The sequence below is a fragment of the Zingiber officinale genome, chromosome 1A, assembly GCF_018446385.1.
Source record: "Zingiber officinale cultivar Zhangliang chromosome 1A, Zo_v1.1, whole genome shotgun sequence".
NCBI classification, from domain to species: domain Eukaryota; kingdom Viridiplantae; phylum Streptophyta; class Magnoliopsida; order Zingiberales; family Zingiberaceae; genus Zingiber; species Zingiber officinale.
Window position 1 is genome coordinate 108,880,704 of NC_055987.1, and position 24,188 is coordinate 108,904,891.

A 24,188-nucleotide genomic window follows, 5' to 3' on the forward strand; every position below is an offset into this window, starting at 1 on the left:
TCTCGACATTAATGAAGACATTAAAATCATTAATGACGAAATTAAACTCAGCATTAAATGATCATAATTTGATCATTTATTGCAGGCAAGATGAGAGCTCCTATATAAGGAGGCTGGATCTTGAGCAAAAAGAGAAAAAAAAAAGCGAAAGCAAGAGAATTCCTCCACCTTCGTTCCTTGATTCTTTTCTCTTAGTCGTGCATCCGCTCGGCTAAACTATTTGTGATAGCACTCAAGTGCATTCTCAGTTCGCCACGAACAACCAGTGCTTGGTTGCGTTCGTGGTCTTGCCGTTGTATCCTGGGAAACAGACGATCCGAGAAAACCTCGAAGCACAGCCGGAGGTGGGACGAATCTGTTTCAAGGAAACTTCGTCGATCGCAGGCCTCGGTCCGGTGCTCTGTTTGTCCGCTCGGTTGGACTCTTCATTTGCTGGGTCGGCCACTCGCCCTTCTGATCTGCCTGACTGGTCTCCCGCTCTGCCTGCCTATCCTTCAGTCTGCTCGGACGATCTGATTGCTCAGACTCTGAGGTCAGAAAAATCAGCCCCTGTTGGCAGCCTGAGATTATCTGCTCAGGTCATCTTAACTGTGAGTTGAATTTAATTCGAGTATTTAGATTCAACTAATTTTCTGTAAATCTCCGGCTACAGATTGTTTGGTATCCAATAGAGACTACCCCTTCTCGGTCGTTTTCTAAATGCTACTTGTGTGTTGAAAATTGGTTACTGGACTGGTTTATGGTGCTGTTTGTTTGTTTATCAAACTGTTTGGTTGGGATGTTGCCGGGATAGTTTGGTGTTCCCGGAATGATTTGAGGTGTTTGGAATCTTGCTGGATGCTTTCAGAAATTTTACATTCTTGAAACCATTGATTCCTCAAGTCCTTATCCCTCGATCTGAGTTGTTTGGAAACTCAATTTGATACAAATTTATACGTACCTTTACTTTTTGATATATTTTATATGCATATTTCTTTTTGATCAACATATCCCTATTGCTTATGAGATTCCTATGAACCAAATATTCTTTTTGATCAACATTATTGTATGCAAAATCAAGTGTTCGTAATTGAACAACATACTCTGATCACGTTACATTTTGAAGTCAAGTCGCGGAACACTGTTTAATGTATTATTATTCTAAAAGCATAATTATTATTTCGTGTCCCATGTAATTTCATGGAGAACACAAATAATACTTTGTCTATATAAAGAATCTGATGATTGTGCTTGGTTTTTGGTTGGAGACCTCGTATAAGAGAAAAAGGATGTAATCGACCAAGTGAGTTGGCCGTCAATTTTGATGCCTAAACTAGGCAAAGATTAGCACATTCTCCTTGCTGCTTCATATCTTAATGAATTAATATTTATTTACTTTCGAACTGTGCTTAGTACACATGAATGAAATAGAATGAAATTGAAATGGTTCATTCCCTTTATTATGCTATTGAATACAATTTGAGAGGAAACAATTCATTTAAATGAGCAACTAAATACATTTCTCTTTGAGAATTGATTTTTTTTTATTCTGCCCCTCTTAAATTAAACATTTATTCACAAGTCAGGTTGGACAAAGTTACAATTGAGATAAATAAAATAAATCAATTGAATAAACAGAACAAGTTAGTTGAGTTGAACAAGCCAATCAAGTTGGATGGAAGTCAAACTTAGGATTGGTAGGCCTAATAGACAGATTAGTCAAGCCAAGTGGATAGGCAAGGCAGGTGAATTGACTGGGTGGGTCAAGTAGGTTGATTGGGTTGGGCAGGACAATTGGGCAAGAGGCCAATGAGCTAGGCAAGATGGTCTAGTCGAGCAAGCTAGGTGAACTAGTTGAGTGAGATTATTGGATTGGATGAGCCATGGAGGCTTGATTAGGTTGATTAAATTGGTTGATTGAGCACATTGATGATGTAAATCAAATTAGTTGGAAGAATTATGGTTAAACATTGGTCAAACTATTTCCTTATTTATCCCATTTTATATATTTTCAATCTCATTGCAGTTTTTAGTCGTTTCTTTTAAAATTTATTCTACTCCTTTCTGAAGGTGACAAAATGTATGGGCTAAGTCGAACATACCTTGGGCTTGATCAATTGATCTTTTTAATGTGCTGGCCAGACCAAATCCAATCTCTTATGAGATATGTTGGGCCAGACCAAATCTAATCTATCATGAGTCATGCTAGGCATGACCTGTGACTTCATGCACCGGTTGATTTGTTCCCAGTTGAGCCATGCCCAAGCTAGCTTAGTCCAAGTCCATCTATTTTTTAAAAAATAAAATAAAAAATCTCAAAACATTTTCTAAAATAAAAATATTACCTTATATGTTTTAAAAAATAGCTTTGATTGTGTTGAGTTGATTGTGTAGCGGAAACTTGAATAAATCGACAACACAACGTAAATAATGATGTTTTACTTGGTTCAACGCCTCCCTAAGATGGCTACATTCAAGGCCTAGTCCTAATGACCATCGCCACTATCATTCTTCTTTTAGGATACCTGTATCTCTCACAACATGTTCTTACCAAGATACAAGAAGACACAAAGATAAAATCAAAATCAAAATACAATTTAAACTAACAAGTTTACACAAATTGAACTCGACGTTGCTTGTGTTGGTTTGAAAATGTATCAGAACTTTGATTCAAAACCTTTAAGAACCGACTCTTTCAAAGCACCTCAAAATCTTCTAGGCTGATTTCCGCTTGGAAGATCATATGAGAGACATCGAAAAAAGGGCGACAAAACAAGTGGCAAAATTGTGTATTGGTTTTCTCTATGATTCTTTAAATCAATAATTCATGAATAACTTTAATTTTCTTACTCAAAGTAATGAATCATAATAAATATTATGAACAAGAAGATTATCTCAAACATTTCACTCCCATCTAAGACTAACAAAAATACAATCAAGTAGACCTTAAGTTCTGGTGGGGTGCAATATAAGTCAGTCAAATACAACAAAATATATATATATATAAATCAGTCAAATATAATGATTGGATTGATAGTGGTGAAGAAAATGAAAGCATTAGCTTCATTAACTACGTTTTCTAAATTGCATTAACTCATAAGTCAGTCAACTCTACAAAACTAACAACATTTGATAATTCTTCTGTTGAAATTTGAAAATCATCGATATATCGATCGTTCATATTCACAAATACAATTGATTTTTTTTATTATGAAAACAAATACAATTGATTAATGAGTATGAAGAGTCGACAGCTAAATTAATTTACAAGAATTTCCATGTGAAATTAGTTATTGTACAAAAACTGCTACCATTTTAATAGGTCCACATGTTCAAATATTTTTTATTTTTCATTAACATGAACGTGACGGATCTGGTTTTACAAAATTTGTTCACCAGATAAATCCAGAAAGCTCATATATATGGGCTGTGGGGAATGGTCCAATATCACATTGCGTGAGAAAATAGGTACGTATATACTATTTAGTATTGCATGTGTTTATTTACACCGTGTGAGAAATATGTTCTTTTATTTTTCATTAACATGAACGTGACGGATCTGATTCGAGTATTGCATATGTTTATTTACACTGCGTGAGAATTGAACTCTAGTTATTTAGGAATCTGTCCATCTGTCTACCATCGTAAAAACTGTTATCACGACTCTACCTCTTAGACAATGGTAATTAGTAATGGAGGTATAGAGCCTAAGTGGGTAAGATCGATCTTACTTGTGCCGTGAACCTACTCAGCTAGTGCCGTGTGTGTACTCTACCTCTTAGACAATGTCTACTAATTATGAAAGGTTAACCTTCTTAATTAAATAAGTAAGATATAATTAATTTTAAACTATATATATATACTAAATTTTATTGGTTCACAAGTCAGTCAACTGTACCTAACAAGCACGAGAATAATATGGGACTTTTCTTCAGTGGAAAACAGCGAATGATTGACTACTTTAGATGCAAACAGCAAACTAGATGGTTGGAATTCCAGTGAATATTTTTTCAATTATTCACAACGCGTTTAAGACTAAAATAAGGATATGACAAGTCAATAAAGAAAATTAACTTGCAATAATCGTGTTAATTTCTTTAATTAAAGTGACAGTGATCGTACCATATATTTTCTGAAGTCCAGTCTACTATTAATAAACTATTATTATTCCAAAATGCGATGGTTAGATGGTTGCATTTTTATTCTGTACTATATTAATTTCATAGAGCACAACACTTTGTCTATATAAAGGATTCGATGGTTGCATTTTTGTTAGAGAAGTCATAAGAGAAAGAGGACGTAATCAACCAAGTGAATGGGCTACCAAGTTTGATACCTAAATTAGGCAAAGGTAAGTACTTTCTCCTTACTCCCTATTTAAATGAACTAATGTTTCGTGAGGAAAAGTTTTTCGGTATTTATTTCATAAAATAGAATGAATTATTTATCTTTTTCATTGTTTATATGTTATAAAATAATAGATAAATAAATTTAAGAATTCATCTACTGATTACTTTTATATATATATATATATATATATATATATATATATATATATATATATATATATATATATATATATTTTTTTTTTTTTGTATCCACTCAAATAGGATAGAATGATTTTCCCTTACTCATTTTTCTTTCCTTGCGACTGTGGGGCCTACGTGACAGCTTTGGGTAGGCCATCTCCCTCCCTGCTCAGGCCATCTCATGCTGTCGTTGTGAGCGGTCATGTGCGACCGCCTTATGTGGCTATGTGCAGCAACCGCTAGGGCTCTAGCAATTTTGCACGATCGCCTCACATAACTCTATGCAACTGTTAATTCGATTCTATTTGTACATGTATTATCTCAACCTTTCATATTGAGATGGTGAGACCCACACTTGGTCAGTGGGCCACCATCTCAATGTGAGAGTTGCAGGTATTACCTGTACAGGTGGGATGAAATTTTCCCTATGCAACGGTCACGAGCAGTCCTCCGTGGCTGTGAATTTTTATCTAATATGTTTTTTTTTTCTCAATTCTTTGTTTTTTTCCTACTTAGGATGCTTTTCTTTTCACTGTTTTTTTTAGAGATTTTTTTTCCACTTTAGATTTCTTTTCTTACTCGATTCACCTCAGAGTAAACATGGCAAAAGGATACATATAATATGCATAATTTGAATGGAATGAGTATGACTCATTTCATTCCACTATAAGAATAAATAAGTTGAGGGGAGATAGTTTATTTAAAGAATAATTAAATTTATTTTACTATTTTGAATGAGAAAAGTTTATTACACCTCTATGAAATATAATATTTATTTAAAATTGTAATTGAAGTAAATATATTAATTTTCTCAACTTGCAAAGCGGGGCAAAAATCAAATGGATAGTCAAGCTAGGTGATTAAGTCAAGTGAGATGTTATAGTTAAGTAAACTAAGTGACATAATTGAGTCGAGTGAGCCAGTCTGGTTGCACAAGTTAGGTGTATTAATTGGGTCAGATGAATCAATTAGTCAAACAAGCTAAGTGAACTGAATAGATTGGGAGAGCCAATCTAATCTAATAAGCAAGGCAAATTGATTGATTGCATATGATGCGTTGAGTAAGCATGCTGGAACGATCAAATGAGATTGATTAGGCACCCTTAATGATGTAAGTCAAATTAGGTGACAAAATTAGAGAAATAAAAGAGTTAAATATCAATTAGAGCATTCCATTAGTCATATCATTCTGCTATTACAACTAAATAAAACAGGAATAGAGTATTCGCCTATGTTCCATTCAATGTTCATTCTTACTTCTTTCCATTCCATTCCATGTAATTTATTAGTCCCAAAAGTAATCTACGTGAAGATCTTCGGTGTTGATCCAATATCTAAGTCCGATCACTCAGGTCGACCATGAGTCAACATTTTGAATGGATGGAGTTTAATATAGCGACATGGATCTTATTCGTTCATATTCTCGACACACCTTTTTAATTAGTTATCGAAACACTCCTTAGAGTAAGTTTATTCCTATAATAAGAGTACTAACGTCAAGGTTGTTGGGACCAGTTCAAGCTAAGGGAGGGGGTGAATAGCTCCTTTCACATCGATAAATTGTGCAACAGATATTTGAAATAAATCGATAACACAACATAAGCATGGTCTGTTTACTTGGTTCACAACCTCCTAAGGTTGATCCAAAACTTAGTTCTAACGAACTGCCACTACTATATAACTTTTTCCTTCTCAAATACCTTTCGGAGGCCGAGAAGCCTCTTACAATCTTGTTCTTATAAACAATATAATAAGAATACACAATATGAAATCAAATATGATAAAAGTAAACAATTTTACATGAATCTCGCCTTAGATGCTTTCTTGGTACTTTGGAATGTCTTTTGTTGGCCCAAAATGCCACATATTTCGTTCTCAAATCCCCAAGAATTGGTCTCTTCAAACTTCCTTGAAAACCTCTTGTATAGCTAGGATTGTTGTTGTTAGGACCCGTGCAAGCTAGTGGGGGTTGCATAGCTTTGATTACTTTTCTTCTTCACTTTGTGCTCATCGTTGAATGCAGAGCAGAAACTTCAATCAACTTTGATGTCACATACACAACGCCTTGACCTTACTTGGTATCTGCCTTTTTGAGACAACTAATTCAAAGGTCCAATCCTAGAGATCTTCCACAATGAACTCTCTCCATCTTGTAAACTTTCCAAAGATGGAAAAGTCTCTTACAAGCTTGATTACATAAGAACACAACAAGAAGAGCAAACACAAATACAATCGAAAGCAAAAACAACTTTATAATAAGATCTTGATTTGTTTGCTATCTTGTTCCTTGGAAATGCCTCTTGTTGATTCGGAAATGAACCAGCACTTCGTTTCATAGTTTCTAGGAATTGGCCCTTCGAAATCTCCACGAAACCCCCTTTTCTAGGGGTTATAATTGAGTTAAAATATTCCTTCCAATTGATTGACCTTACTCCCAATTGATTACCATGTTAGATCTGACTATTTAAACCTGCAGAATGAATCATTTTTACCCTACCAATCAATTGGTGAGTCACACCAATCGATTGCTTAGCCTCCAATTGCTCCAATCAATTCTGAGACCTTCTATTCGTTGGGAATAAGTTGTCAATCAATTGCTTAGCCTCCAATCGATTGCCCTAATTAATTCTGAGGCCTTTTGTTCATTGGGAATAAGTTGTTAATCGATTACTTAACATCCAATTGATTCCTCCAATTGATTGTCACTTCCTATCAATCGATTGTCACTTCCTGTCAATCGATTGCTAACCCTGATTTCAGCCTTTTCAAGGCTAAATTCATATCTTGCCTGGTATCCGGTTGATATCAACCTACTAGAACTTCCTCTTCCCAATATCTAATCATTCATGATCGGTTGGGACTTCTCGTTTCCCAATATCCAATCAACCTTGACCTGTTGGAACTTTCCGTTGCCTAATACCCGATCAACCTTGACCTGTTGGAACTTTCCGTTGCCTAATACTCGATCAACCTTGACCTATCAAGACTTTCCTCTTGCCATCTTCCTGTTGGACTTTCGATCATCAAGTGTCTGGTCCTCCTTGATCCACTTGAACTTTCCTTTTATCAATTTTCCATTGGACTTTTGACCACTAAGTGTCCGGTCCTCCTTAATCCATTTGGACTTCCCTTTTGCCAACTTTCTATTAGACTTCCAATCATCAAGTGTCCGGTCCTTCTTGACCCAATTGGAATTTCCTCTTCTAATCAAGTATCTGGTCAATTTTGATCTACTTGACTTCTTACTTACATATTGATCAAACATTAAAACCCAAACTTGAGTCAACCTGAGCTTGGTCAACCTGATCAACCTTGACCAAAGGTCGATTGTACTAACAATATCTCCCTTTTTTATATTTGATAATATGCTTAAGTTAGACTAACTCATTAGTCCAACTTTCTTCTTCTCATGTTAAAACATGAATGAGAGTTTCCTAAAGTCCTACATTCTCCCTCTTTAGCATACATCAAAAATTTCTTCCGAAATTTCATTCATCTTAACCTTCCAACAATACAATAGATGTTCCCTACCTCCCATTGTCTTCAAAGCTCAACCTTGAATATACACCCATTGCCCTTCTTCTCAATCCTTTAAATCCCCTCCTTTTATTTCTAATTCATACCTTTAAGGTAGAATTTCCCTTCAAAGCATGCTTCAACTTCAACCATTGCACCAATAATAATTTTGAGTTCTTAAACCTTTAGAAAATTTCAAAATCTAAGTCATGAGGTTAAAAATTCAATCTTGAATCTAATTTTCCTTCTCAAATCCTCCTTCTTCTCCCTTTATTATCTCTTTTCATATTTTCATCAAGAAAATCTCCTTTAAATACTTATCCAAGCATATCATAGGGTTAGGAATAGTTAGGTACCCTAAAAAAAAAGAGATTTAATGGCTAAAATAAACTCATTTCAACTAAAAATATAGTTACTAATTGATTAGTAATTGACGTCAATCGATTGGTGGGCTAAAATTCTAAATTTAAATTTTCAGAATGAATTTGAAAAATACATAAGTAATTCAATTTTTGAAAAATCACAAAATTTTATATAGACATTACTTATGTTAAATAATTTCAGGGGAAAATAATTTTTTATGAAAATACATCTTATTTTAAAAGAATGATACAAAGTTAGAAACCATTGAAAATTTCAATGTTTCACTCTAACTTTATATCTAACTAATCAATGGTAATTCTTATCAACAAATAGACTTCACCAAGGTCAAATAGACTTTGCCAACTCCCTATTAGATTTTTGATTACCAAATATCCAATTAACCATGACTCACCTTGATTTTCCTCCCCTTTTGTCAACTTCCCATTAGTTTTTTTGATCACTAGGTGTCCGATTAATCGTGTCACACTTGGACTTTTCTCTTATCAACTATTCGTTGGACTTTCAATTATTAGGTGTTCATTTAACCGTGATCCGCCTAGACTTTTCTCCTCTTATGTCAACTTCCCATTAATCTTTCAATCACTGTGTTCAATCAATCGTGACTCACTTGGACTTTTTTCGCCTCGTGCCAATGACACATTGAACTTTAAATATCATCAAGTATCCGGTCAACTTTGACCTAATTGACGTCTCACTTTATCATCTTGAACAAACACCATATTGGTCGACATCTACCATATTGATCACACTCTAGTATATTAGTCAAATATCAAAAATTATCTAACTCGAATTTGATCAACTTGATCAACCTCAAGGTCAATTGCACCATCATAAATGACTACTAACAACATATCATAAAAACATGAATATTCTTGTGTGGAAAATTAAGAATGTATCAACATATCATAATGAAGAGTCAATAAAGAAATCAATTTGCATGAAAATCTCTGTACACAAGTTTTATCATCTCTCTTGGTCTTTTAATCACAACCATATTTTCTAAATTGTATTAGTTACAAGTCAGTAAAACTCTACCAAACTAACCTACAAGAAGAAGATGTGACTATTCTTGTGTGGAAATTAAGGATGTAGCATCTTATTCATAATGAAGACTCAATGAAGAAATCAATTTCGCCCAGAGTACGGTGCAGTAGTAGAAACACTATCAATTTTTAAATATTTATGGTTTGATTTTTAAGTGCACCTGTAAATTTTTTTTTATTGGGATAAAAAATTTAGAACATTGACTGTAGGGTGAGGAACCATTTATATTTAGGATCTTCAATTAATATTAGGATCAATCACTTCGAAAAACTGGATATCTAAATTAAAAAAATATCAATTTGCACGAAAATTTTGTACACAAGCTTTTATCATCTTTCTTGGGCCTTTTGCATATTGAATTTGGAGAAAAAATTTCTACAAATAAATCATAATTAGAAATTAAATCACAAATACCTGCGTAACAATTTCTTCTGTTAAACTAAAGATTTCACGTATAATATGTATACTTAATTATTTGAGTGAAGTGTTAAGTTTTTTTAGACTTATAACTGGACATATCAAATTAATGAGTTTTCAAACTCATTTAATGATTGGTTAAGATAGACAAATCGACTCACGTGATAAACCTCTCTCTATATTTGCTAACTGACTTGATGGGTCTAGCTAATTGAATTGAGTTGGTGATTGAAATAGACCAATTAAATTGATATGGACTTAATATATTAAGAAAATCATATCATCTCCCCTATTCCGTCCGAAATCTGAGTCGGATGAAGACGAACTTTATTGTGCGAAAAGTTGACGGAGAGTCGTTGAAGTGATAGATATACCGGGTACCCCCCTAGAAAGGTTCACATGGGCGGTTGATGGCTAGAGATGATCGGGATGATGACGCTGTTGCTCTGCACACACTCAAACAAGTCCCACAGTCGTTAGAGACCAAAAATCAGGGAAAAAGTCCCCGGGTCAAGCCCTCCGACGCTCAAGTCAGGTACTTTTTCCCCAGAAATCGCAAAGAAAGGACGAAAAGTAAAGACTAGTGAGAAATGACGAGTGAGTGTACCTGCGTAAGGGACAAAACATCCCTTTTTATACTGCAACTGATGTTTCTGGAACCTGGCGAATGTCAGGGAATGTCGGGTGTCAGGCTTTGTCTGGCGGTGGTCGACACGTGGCTTCCTCCTATAGGCTGGTGGAGGAATCGAGAGGAGTATGAGCGTCCAACTATTAGAATATTCCCTGACATGTGACGGTTATTCTTTGGCAAGTGATTATGATTCCTTATATATTTGTCCCGTAGTATCTGGTCCCCTGACTTGCGTACGTCACGACCTGCACGCTGGGTTGGCTTCCCGACCTGCCTCTGTCTGCTGCTATCCGCTGTAAGGCATGTGCGTCCCGACCTGAACGCGGGGTCTGACTTCTGACCCCCATCTGTCTGATTATCCAAGGTATGTACATCCCGACCTGCACGTTAGGTCTGCTTTCTGACTCCCATCTGTCTGATTATCCAAGGCATGTACGTCCCGACCTGCACGCTGGGTCTGGTTCCTGACCCCCATCTGTCTGATTATCCAAGGAATGTACATCCCGACCTGCACGCTGGGTTTGGTTCCTGACCCCCATCTGTCTGATTATCCAAGGCATGTATGTCCCGACCTGCACGCTGGGTCTGGTTCCTGACCCCCATCTGTCTGATTATCCAAGGCATGTACGTCCTGACCTGCACGCTGGGTCGGCTTCCCGACCTGCACGCACCCTCTTGAGACCAGGTCTGACCTAACTCGTAAATACTGTCCTTTGACTAGTCTGTCAATAAGGGCTTTGAATTTAACCACACGGGCTTGAATCTTGACCTCCATGTAAGTCTGACTCCTGACCGCCACGCTGGCGCGACTTTTAACCGGCCACGGGGGCCAGACTTCTGACCTCCACGCTGGCGCAACTTTTGACCCTTGTGGAGTCTTGACCCCGAGCCATAACATCTCACAGACCCTACACCAATACATCGTATCATCCCCTATTAAAATCTTAATTGGTTAGAGAGAAATGAACAAGTATATGATTAAAAGAGAGTGGAGGAGTTACCCCTCAGTAGTGTATCATGTAGTCTTCTAAGTATCTATAGTTTTTATTCCAGTTATGATATATTGTAGAATATTTCCCTTTAATGGGATAACAAATCTGATATGTTGGATTGCTGGACTGTTTGTTATCCGTACTTTTAAATTTATCCTGATGATTTATAAGAAATTTTTATTTAATTAAATTGATCATTCTTAGAATTAATTGTTCCGAGAGATCGGATATCTCATGCTAGCCACTTATTCAAAGTGTTCGCAACTATAAAAATAGTTGAAAAAAATTATTTGAATTAACCCGATCTGGCTTTTTGTTTGGATTAATATAACTACTTATGAATTAATGAGAAGATGAGATAAAGTTATTATTTGATTTTTTTTCAAAAAAAAAAAAACAACTTTTTCTCTCTCCAATTTCTCAAACATTAATTGTAATTTTCAATTCTTATAATTATTATTTTTCCAATATTCCAATCAAATTAATTATTTTTTTTTTATTTTCTATTACAAGAGCAAGACTATTCCGTTTTGGGGAAAAGAGAATAAATATATTCCAACATCAATTATGTACGACTCTTATTGTACATGAATTTAGTGCTTTCTCTTGGAGTAGTTGGTTTATATCTATCTATATATATATTATAATAATAAACTTGTTGATACTTTATACGTTTGTTTTCTTTTTATTAGTCACTTAACTTGCTTAATCATTATACTTTTAAGCTATGTTTGGTTGGGTGTAATGTAATCTAGCTTGTAATGTAATCAAATTTGTAATGTAATGTAATGTAATCTTGATTACATTACTACGTTTGGTAATGTAATGTATGTAATATTTGATTACAAAGGTGATTACATTCTTTTGTTTGGTGTCCATTATTTTTTTATAAGGAATGTAATTCATATTATTAAAAAATAATAAAAATATCCTGTGACCTCTATTGGCGGTTGCCACACCTCTGTCAGAGCTTGCGGTAGTCATCGGCAACCAACGGTCGGCGATCGGCGGCGGCTGCGGTCGCCCGACTACGACGGCGGCCGACGACCGGCCGACGATGGTGGCGGCCGGCGACCGGCGGCCGTCGACCTGCGGCGGCCGGCGACCGACGGCACGACCGGCGACAGCCGGCGACCGGCGGCACGACCAGCGGCACGACCGGCGTCCGGCGACCGGCCGGCGGCGACCGGCGGCGACCGACGGCGGGCGGCGGCCGGCGACGGCCAACGACGAAGGTCGGCTACCGATGGCGGGCGGCGGTCGACAACAGACTAGGGGTATATTCGGCATTTAAACTTTGGTGAAACAATGACCTCATAATGTAATCGGATTACATAGTATTTGTTTTGTAATCCAGATTATAAATCTTCACTACCTTTTGTAATCCAGATTATATTACATTACAACTTTTAAATCAAACCAAACAAAATAATCGACTTTGTAATGTAATCTGGATTACATTACAAGGTAGATTATAGGCTACCAAACGCAGCCTTATTGTTGATTTGTAGGACAACAAAATGAAATTCACCGACCTATTGCTGCCACTAACCATATTATTGATATCTATGGAGAGTTTCACAAGTTGGGCAACGGAAAATGAAAATATTTTTCCTCTTTCCAACTGTTCCAAAACATGCGGTGATATAAAGATTGAATATCCTTTTGGTATTGGCGTTGGCTGTTATCGTAGTGTTGAATTTAATCTTACTTGTGCATATGACTCTGATCCTCCAAGGCTCCTCTTAGGGAATGACACTATCCAAGTAAGGAATTTTAATATGGAGAAAGGTCTAGTCTACATTGAACCACCATATGTCACATTAAATGCAGATGAATATATGAACTCCACATCCATCGATCTTAAGAATTTGCCTCTCTCTTTTAACTTAGGTTTTCTGTATTCTAGTATATCAAGCGATTCTATGACCATTAACAATTTATATGTGGCTGGTTGTAATGCTACTGCCAATATTCTTGATCTGTCTACCAATGGTATAATAGGTGTTTGTTCGACAATCTGCTCCCCAAGAAATACTTCAACTACTAAGCAAATATTTATGTCTGACAATGGATATTGTAGATTGGATATGTTTGATGTGAAAACAAACAAAAATTCATGGGCTATTCAGTTAACTCGACTCAATGAGACTGAGAACGAGAATAGTATGATCAGCAATAATACCTCTAGCATCATAGCTTTGATATACGATGAGGATTCCAGTAATCATGATGACCTTCAGAAATTTATAAATAATAGGAACAAAACTGGATCGACAGCCACTCTCGCTTGGTATATTAATGACTATCCCACATGCAAAGAGGACACGAAGAGGAGCGACACTTATGCATGTCGTAGTCACAAAAGTGAATGCTTCGATGTCTTTACTGAAGATTCACCCTACCGGCCGAATGAAACCATTATTGGTTACAACTGTCGATGTTCTTTAGATTATGACGGCAACCCCTACCTACCTGACGGTTGCAAAATAGGTAATGATTCTATATTTCTTGTGAAAGTACTTATGATAATTAATTAAATTGAACTAATTAATGATGCATAATGTTGCAAAATTCATTGATGTTATAGAGTGTTAACAGGTAAAAATTTTACATCAACTCCAGCAAAAGATTGTCAAACCAAATGTGGAAATATTACAATTTCTTTTTCCCTTCGGGCTAAAAAAGGGTTGTTATCGAGGCGAAGGCTTTGGTCTAACATGCAATGAGACGTCCCATCCTCCAACTCTCTTATTTAGAGACTATTATGTAGTGAGTAAAATTTCATCGCAAGGGAAACTGGAGTTCAATATTCCTAGTTATTTTGATTTCTCGTTTAGACAGTCATATTTTACCTCCTCCAAAGAGAATATGATTAGTATAAATTGGGTAATAGACTACCAATCTTGCAACGATGCTGAAAAAGACACGACCACCTTCGCATGTATGGATGCACATAGTATATGTGTAAATGTGAATGACACAGGAAATATTCAAGATATGGGTTACCGTTGCAATTGCTCAGATGGCTACTTTGGAAATCCTTACCTCCATGATGGATGTAAAGGTATTAATTAAATGCATCCTTTCTCACTCTGTTTAAGATACGTATGCTACGTGATTTTTAGGTATGTGAAAGACAATATATAGAGATAGATAGATAGATAGATATTAAACAACATATATAATACTTACACCATTATAATAAATTAGAAGCATTTAGATATGACAATGGTCCATGCTTGTTAAAAAATATATATATATTAACCTTTCTTGCATTATATCAAAATGTTAATAATGTATAACTTAGATGTGAGAATTATTGACATATTTTATGTTTGGTAACATCAGAAGATCCGCAATATGAAGCATACCTGGTGAGCAGAAAGAAGACTCTTTTATTGGGTAAGACCTCTCAACTAAGTAGAATATTAAAATAAAATACAACACAAAAAATGAGACGAATGAATAGATATATGTTTAAAAAACATCACAAGAAAAAAATTATTATAGTTGACAGAGAAATTAAGAAGTTTATATTGATATATGATGCAGGGGTACTCTTTGGCGCAAGCATTGGAATAGGCTTCTTGCTTTTATGCATAACATGGGTCATCCTAAGAAGAAAATGGAAGTCACGGAATCAAAAGAAAATAAGACAAAGGAACTTTCATGAAAATCATGGTTTATTACTTCAGCAAATAATCTTGACAAGTGAATGTGCTGATGAGAAAATAAATATATTTTCTTTAGAAGAAATGGAAAAGGCAACAAATAATTTTGATGAAGCTAGAGTACTCGGAAAGGGAGGACATGGAACTGTTTATAAAGGAATTCTATCAGATTAGCGGATTGTTGCCATAAAAAAAATCAAAAATTGTTAGAAAGAGTGAGATTGATCAATTCATAAATGAAGTTGCAGTTCTTTCTCAGATCAGTCATAGGAATATAGTCAAGCTATTAGGATGTTGCTTGGAAACTGATGTTCCTTTATTAATTTATGAATTTGTCTCTAACGGGACCCTTTTAGATCATCTCATATTTTACAAGGTGAATCAAAATTATCATGGGATGATCGTCTCAGGATTGCCACAGAATCTGCAGGAGCACTTGCTTATCTACATTCAGCTGCTTCTATATCTATTTTTCATAGAGACGTCAAATCATCAAATATTCTTTTAGATGATACTTTTAGGGCAAAGGTATCAGACTTTGGAGCATCGAGATTTATTCCTCTTAATCAAACACACATTGTTACTGCCATACAAGGTACCTTTGGATACTTAGATCCAGAGTATTATCAAACTAGTCAGTTAACAGAAAAAAATGATGTTTATAGCTTTGGAGTTATTCTTCTTGAGCTTTTAACCGGAAAGAAACCAATAAACTCAACAAATGATGGATCGCAACAAAATCTAGCAATGAATTTTCTTCAAGCAATGAGAGAGAACATGTTATTTGATCTTATAGAAGATCGTATTTTGCATGAAGGAACAAAGCAAGAGCTTCTTGAGATAAGTAGTTTGATAAAAATATGTCTAAGCTTGAAAGGTGCAGAAAGACCTACAATGAAGGAGGTTGAGTATAAATTACAAAGTATGAGAAAGACTAGGATGAAGAAAAGAGGAATTTGTATTCCAGAAGGCAATGAGGAGGCTGAACATTTGCTCAATATGCCATCTTACTCATCCTCAGAATTGATGGATCAAATAAATCAAGAAAATTCTAGAAATTATAGCTTTGAGAAGGAAGTCATGTGGTCACAAAATTACCCTTGTTAATTTGTTATAGTATATGCAAAGTGCAATTTGCTTATGTTTGTTATCATCTTTAACTTGGTACAATTAATTTTACAAACATTGATGTATGCGTATTGTTTAATCTACAACTTATCTTGTCTTTATATCTTTATATGAATTTTTTAGGTATATGAAACTAGAAAACTAGTTTGTTGATATAGCTACCTACAAGATTGTAGTTTCATTATTTTAATTTGCACTCTGTTTATAATATTTTATTTTGTTAATAGTACCAATTTCTTTTTTTTTTTAAATATGGAATGCTTTTTGGAACTTTGCTAAGAATATTCTATCACATAAATATCAAGTTCGAATGTATTTGGAACTACTGTGTGTCACGCCCCAGAGGAGTCCTTGTCAGACAAAAATCCGACAACATCTCCCCTGTACGGGTGACAATCTGAAGCAATAAATACACATATAACATCTATATAACCATCAGCCCACACGGCTGGAACATACATAAAATATAAACAACATAACCACGCAGTTAATATACGCAACCTACCCGGCTGGACATGAATAAAACAACCACGCAGTTAATATTTAGCCCACACTGCTATGTCAAAAACACACAACCACATAGTATAATAACAGCCCACACGGCTGAAAGTAAACGCAGCGGAAAATCATAAAATAATACGAATATAAAACCAACAAAGTCACTAACTAAACATACTTGCAAGCACCACACTAGACTCCCAAATCCACATCGACTTATTGGAAATCAAAATGCGCAAAATCGCTATACCACCACATAGAAATAAGATCGAAAACAACTGTTCTCGAGTGTGATGTGGGACTGGCAGTCAGGACTCTCCAAGCATCCATGATCCATCTACCTGCTACCTGGCGAAAGGAAAACCATTTTGTGGGGTGGTGAGTATTGGAACTCAGCGAGTATAGGAAAAGATAGTGCATGAAAATTACATATAAATAAAGAATAAGCCAACAATATACAGTCTCATAAAGGGAATAGCAGATACTACCGTGATGTTAATTTAAGTGTTCATACATGAAACCATATCTTAGGCTAACAACAGAAGGTCAGGGGTGGCACAAACCTGCTACAGCACTGCTATAACTACAAGGTAATATGTAAGATGTGTCCATTTTACCAATAACTATACCAGTGTCTAAACACCCATAACGAGTGTATATCTCAATATAAATGTGCATATCAGCAAAAGAAACAGTAGTATATGTTGGGTCGTGATGTTTCGATAGAGGAGGGGGGGGTGAATATCGATTACGAAAATTCTTTCGAAGAGAGTTAAACACAGCGGAAAAAGTAAGCAATGCTGACACAGACCAATTTTACTTGGTTCGGAGCCTGTATCGACTCCTACTCCAAGGCCCGCACTCGTTGAGTGCTTTCAGTGGGCAATCACTAGCAATTCAAAAATTATTACAAACTAAGTACATAAAATGGTAAGGAAAATAAAAGCAATACCGACAAAGGAATAAATCGAAAAGGAAAAAGTGTGTTGTCGGAGCTTCGTTAGCGTCCAGGAGCGCAGAGCAGCAGAGCAAGCAGTAGAAGATCTTCTTGTCAGTTGTTGTTTTGAAGCTCCAGCTCTAACCCTCCTTTTATATGAGGCTCGGGGCGCCCCGGATCCCTTCCAGGCGCCCTGGTGAGACGTGGCAGGTTCAACAAGCGAGCTCCACGTGGCGACGATGCGATTAGGATAAAATTGTCTCCCGGGTGCCCGGACCGGTTCCGGGCGCCCGGACCTCCGAGCGCCCAGATCCCCTCCGGGCGTTCGGACCACCTTTCTCCAGAGATTCCTTCTCCTATAAGACAAGTTTAGTCCGAGGCAAATATATAATATGTTTCCTGTAAAACAAAGTGTTAGCACAGTTTTATAAATTCAATATCAAGAATATGACTTAGATTCCGTCTTTCCGAGATCGGAATCTAGTCATGATCTCGACTTAGATATTCGAAATGGATCTAAGCTGGATCGACGCCTAATGTTCCCTTCCCGGGAACACGTCCTCACAGTCACTCCCTTTCAGTGACTTACCTTTACTCACATGCCAGACGTCTGGTCAGCCCTTCGACCCGTCTGGACTTCTCGCCAGCTATTTGGTCAGCCCGTCGACCTAGCTGGACTTCTCGCCAAGCGTCTGGTCAGCCCGTCGACCCGCTTGGACTTCTCGCCAACTATCCGGTCAGCCCGTTGACATAGCTGGACTTCTCGCCAAGCGTCCGATCAACCCGTCGACCCGCTTGGACTTCATGCTAGACATCCAGTCAGCCCGTCGACTTGTCTGGACTTAGCCTGCACACTCGATCAGAGTGTTAGATAATGACAAACCTAACTTAACCTAATTTGTCATTCATCAAAACCTAAGTTAGACCATTAGTGCTAACCGCACCAACAATCTCCCCCTTTTTGATGGAATGACAACCTGCTTAAGTTAGTTAAAATATATGCAAAAATCAAGCATGATTTTTGAGGTTTTTAAGGTTTTAAGTTAGTTTTTCAAATTTGCATTTAGATTTAGTTGCTCTAACTTAACCACCTATCCCTCCCCCTTTGACATTCATCAAATAAGGATATAATCAACAATACAGAGTACAAACAAAGTAAAAAATTTTAAGAAATGATGTCAAGTTAACTTGGGGGAGTTTAAATTTTAACACATAGTAATTTAGCTTTTATTTCTTATCTTTTGTAACATAGCTAAGTTTTGAAAAATAACTAAGTATTGCGTAATTTTTAAAGATAATGAACTCAACAAGAATTTTCCAGAAAGAGTTTAAAACTAATTTTCAAGTATAAGTTTAGGAAAGATAAGTTTTAGATAGACTAATTTTCAAATATAAGTGTTTAAGTTTTAAAAAAATTTAAATTTTCAAAATAAGGTTCAACTTTGAAACATTTTACAAATATGAGTTTTCAAAACCAAGGTTTAAGATTAAGGTTTAAATTTTCAAACTAAGTTTCAATTTTGAAACACTTTTCAAGCATGAAAAATAAAAAATTTTAAAGCTGAGTTTAAGAACTATTTACTTTTCAAAAACTGATTAAAACTAAGTTTGCAATAGATTCAAAATCTTAGTTTATAAAATCTAATTGAAGAATTTAGTTTTATAAAAGCTAGTTTTCAAAAATAGGTTTATAAAAAAATTTGAAACATAAGTTTTCAAAATTAAAGATTTCAAAACTAAGCTTGAAAAGTCTACTTTTCAACCCTGATTAAGTTTGTAAAAACTTTAAATTTGAAAACTGAAATTCATTCTCAAAACTGAAAAAAAAATTTAGAAAAGATATTATGTTTAAGGTGGAGAAAATAACTTTAGTGCTAAGTGTTGATTTAATCCTCCCCCTAAACCTGACATCTAAGATAGTTGTCTAACCAATTAGGTACTTACTGACTATCAGAAGATAACAGCTTTCACTTGGTTAGTCAAGTTAAGTTCATTGTAATCAGTTAGCGGTTGACTAAACTGAATAACTTAACTTGATTAATATATGTTTGGTATTTAACGCTCAGACTTATATTGATGCACTGACATAAGCATCTTAAGTCCAGGCAATTGGCCTATACATCTCACCCCTTTCTATATTTATCAATCACAAGCAAGGTAAACCTAGAGTGTTGGTGAGATGCTCAAATATTATTCCTAGGGGAACATGATTTCTAAGGGGATTTTTCTAATCTAAGGCTAAAATTATTTTGAAATTCTAAAAGTAGAAAAGTTTTAAAAACAAGTTTAACCTAGAATTTAAAACAGTCATTTTTAAAACAGTTTTGAATTTTAAAAATCCTAGTCTATTAAACACATCCCTAGTTTTCTACGCAGATTGCTAAATTCACTTTCAGGGAGTGGTTTTGTGAATATGTCAGCTAAATTAGACTTGGACTCAATGTATTTAAGTTCAATGTCACCTTTAGTAATATGATCCCTGATAAAGTGATGCCTAATTTCAATGTGTTTAGTTCTGGAATGATGCATTGGAATTTTTGTTAGGTTAATTGAGCTAATGTTATCAATTAAGACTTTTACATTTGTAAGGTTTAAGTTAAAATCTTTTAGGATTTATATCATCCATAATAATTGTGCAACACACTCTCCTATAGCTATATATTCTGACTCAGTTGTGGATAGGGCAACACAGTGTTGCTTTTACTAAACTAGCTGACAAGTGATGAACTCAGTAATTGACATCTGCCACTTGTGATTTTGCGGTCTAATTTGTATCCAGCATAATCTGAGTCAGAGTACCCTTTTAATTCAAAATTATTAGTCCTAGGATACCAAATACCTACATTTGTTGTTCCTTTAAGGTATCTAAAGATTCTTTTGACTTGAGTCAAATGAGATTCTTTAGCACAAGTTTGGTATCTAGCACACATACTAACTGCAAATAAGATATCTGGTCGACTTACAGTTAAGTATAGTAGGCTACCTATGACACTCCTATAGTATTTTAAGTCAACTGATTTTCCATTAGGGTCATCATCTAGGATTGCGTTTACTGCCATAGGTGTTTTTATCTCTTTGGTGTTTTCCATTCCAAAATTTTTAAGTAATTCCTTAGAATATTTTTGTTGATAAATGTAGTTACCTTCATTTGTCTATTTGATTTGTAATCCTAAAAAATAGGTTAATTTACCTACCAGACTCATTTTAAACTCGTGTTCCATTAAATTTGTAAATTCATCTAAAAATTCTGAATTTGTTGAACCAAAGATTATATCATCTACGTAAATTTGTGATATAAAAATATCTCCTTTTATTAATTTGACAAATAAGGTTGGGTCAATTTGACCTTAGTTAAACCCTTTAGAGATTAGGTAAGAAGTTAGTCTTTCATACCATGCCCTAGGTGCTTGTTTAAGTCCATATAAGGCTTTCTTCAATTTATGGACATAATCAGGGTGTTCTAGACTCTCAAACCCAGGTGGTTGTCCTACGTAGACTTCTTCTTTTATTAGTCCATTTAGGAATGCCGACTTAACTGTTAGGATTCTTTGTACTCGGCTAGAGAGGGGGGTGTGAATAGCCGCCCCAAATCTTTCGCGTTTCTTCCTACGATTAGGTTAGTCGCAGCGGAAATACAAGAAAGAAACTAAGGAGAAGAAAAACAAACCTCAACGCAAGGATGTAACGAGGTTCGGAGATTAGGGCTCCTACTCCTCGGCGTGTCCGTAAGGTGGACGAGTCCGGTCAATCCGTCGGTGGATGAGTCCCCGGAGAACCGGCTAATACAATATACTCCTTGTGGGTGGAGAAACCTCACCACAATAACTTGCAACAACAAGATAGAATACAAGGAATACAAGTAGAAAGATAAGAACAATGTACAAACACTAACTCGCCTTCTCGTCGACTGGGGTCCCGGATGAAGTAGCAACTTCACGGACAGATGCAACAAGCATCGAAGAAAAACACTGTCGGGAAGCTCACGCAAGCTTCGAGTTGAGCTCAAGCAAAGCTCGAGCACCGGAAGCGAAGCTTGAGAGAGAGCTTCGAAGGAAGAAGCGATGGCGGAGAGCTTTCACCAAGTCCTCAGAGCCCTCATTTATACCGCCAAGAAAGCGAAGAAAACACGAAGAAATCTAGCCGTTGCGGCGCAACGGCTAGTGCTGATCGATCGGACCGATCGGGACCTATTCGATCGGTCCCGACGATCAACTTTCTTCACGCGCCCACCTTCGCGGGTTCGATCGGCCTGCGGACCGATCAGTGAGATCGGTCCACAGACCGATCCCAACCCTTGCTTTCTCAGCGAGCCTCTCGATCGGTCCCCGCACCGATCAGATATGGCCTGATCGGCGTGGACCGATCACCTGCCTCTCTTGCCTACCGATCGGCCACGATCGACAACGAACAGAGCTTATCGATCGGTCACGGACCGATCGAGCAACAGGTCACCGGATCGGTCGTGACCGATCCGCAGCTTGGGTTTGGCCCAAACCAAGTCCCAAGACTTCAAACCAATATCCGGTCAACCTTGACCTATTGGTACTTCATCCTAGCATCGGTCACTCCCTTGACTTGCTAGAACTCCTCGCCAAGTGTCCGGTCAATCCCTTTGACCTACTTGGACTTTCTCAACACCGGATGTCCGATCATCCCGATCCATCTGGATTTTCCCTGCCGGCTTCACTTACTGGGACTTTCACCGACTTCACTCACCAGATTTCCACACCGCCTAACATCCCGCTTAGGACTTTCCCACGGCTTCACTCACGGGACTTTCACCGGCTTCACTCACTGGACTTTCCCTTTCACCTAGCTTCACTCACTAGGATTTTCACCGCCTGCTTCACTCACCAGCACACCGCCTAGCTTCACTCACTAGGTCTTTCCCCTGGCTTCACTCACCAGGACTTTCTCCCACCGCCTGGCTTCACTCACCGGACTTTCCATTGCCTGGCTTCACTCACCGGGACTTTCTCCCGTGCCAAACTCCTGCTTGGACTTTTCCCTGCCAAGTCTCCATACTTGGACTTTCCGCGTGCCAAGCTACCTTTTCCCCGTGCCAAGTCTCCGTGCTTGGACTTTTCCGTCAAGTCTCCGTGCTTGGACTTTTCGTGCCAAGCTCCCTGCTTGACTTTTCCGTTGCCAAGTCTCCATACTTGACTTTTCAGTCAACCAGTCAACCTTGACCTAGGGTTGCACCAATAATCTCCCAACCATCTATTCTTGTCTCACATCAAGAATACAACTCTTCCACGAGTGTCAAACATCAACATGCAACTCAACTAGGTCAATCTTGACCTAAGGTTGCATCAACAATCTTCCCAAGTCAAACATCAAAATACAACTCGAGTCAAGTCAACTCGAGTCGGGTCAACCAGGTCAACCTTGACCTAAGGTTGCACCAACAATCTCCCCCTTTTTGATGTTTGACAAAACTATAATCAAGTTAGGTTAACCCGATAACCTAACTTAGGTTTTCCAACCATCTTCCAATGTCCAATGTTCTTTCCTTGAACATTCTCCGGACATTCTCCCCTTAGGTTAACCCGATAACCTAACTTGGGTTCTCCAATAGTTCTCCCCCTTTTTGACACACATCAAAAAGAATTCCAATGTTCTTCCTTGAACATTCCTTGACATTCTTCCCCTAGCTTAGGTTAACCCGATAACCTAACTTGGGTTCTCCAATAAACACTCTCCCCTTTTTGACACACATCAAAAAGTAAAAGGAGGATATCAAGGTCAAAAGTTTCTTCCTAATGAAAGTCCCATACCTTTCATTGAAACTCTTAATTTCCCCTTGATACTAAACTCAACAATCAACTTAGTGATAATCTCATATCACTAATCCTCAAAAGTTTTAAGGAGTAAAAACTCCCCCTAAAAGTCAACTCCCCTTGACAATTAGGTAAAAACTCCCCCTTAAAGGTCAACTCCCCCTTGACCATTGCACCAACAATGTCTTTGAGAGTTCCAAACCTTTAGAAATCCAAAATCACAACTTCCATAACTGAAATTTCAGACAACAGTCAAGATATCATCCCGATCGGTCCCTGGACCGATCGAACCCGGATCGGTCCCGGACCGATCCACCTTTCACCGGATCGCGGTGCTCGGAACTCGGATCGGTCTGCGGACCGATCCACAATACTCTGGATCGGTCCGCAGACCGATCAGAGCTTTCTGGATCGGTCCCCGGACCGATCCAACCATTGAAATCAGAACTTCCGAAATTCGAAACTCCTAGAAAATTCCAGAAAATTCAAAATTACGAAACTTTGAGGATACATTCCTCATATCATACACTATCATGGAAAATAATTTTCTATGAAAATAGTTTCCATTTTCAAATCTTGATACAAAATTCAAAACTTTGAAATAGTTCAAAGTTAAGTCGCTTTGTATCACAATGTTCAATGATGAGTGCTATCACTAGAAAGCTTCATCAAGGTTTTC

At 37.0% G+C, this 24,188-nt stretch overlaps 1 pseudogene; it reads left to right on the forward strand.

The window, feature by feature from the left end:
• The first annotated feature begins 12,855 nt into the window (after positions 1-12,855).
• LOC122028273 lies at positions 12,856-16,351 on the forward strand (annotated as a pseudogene).
• Positions 16,352-24,188: the final 7,837 nt, after the last annotated feature.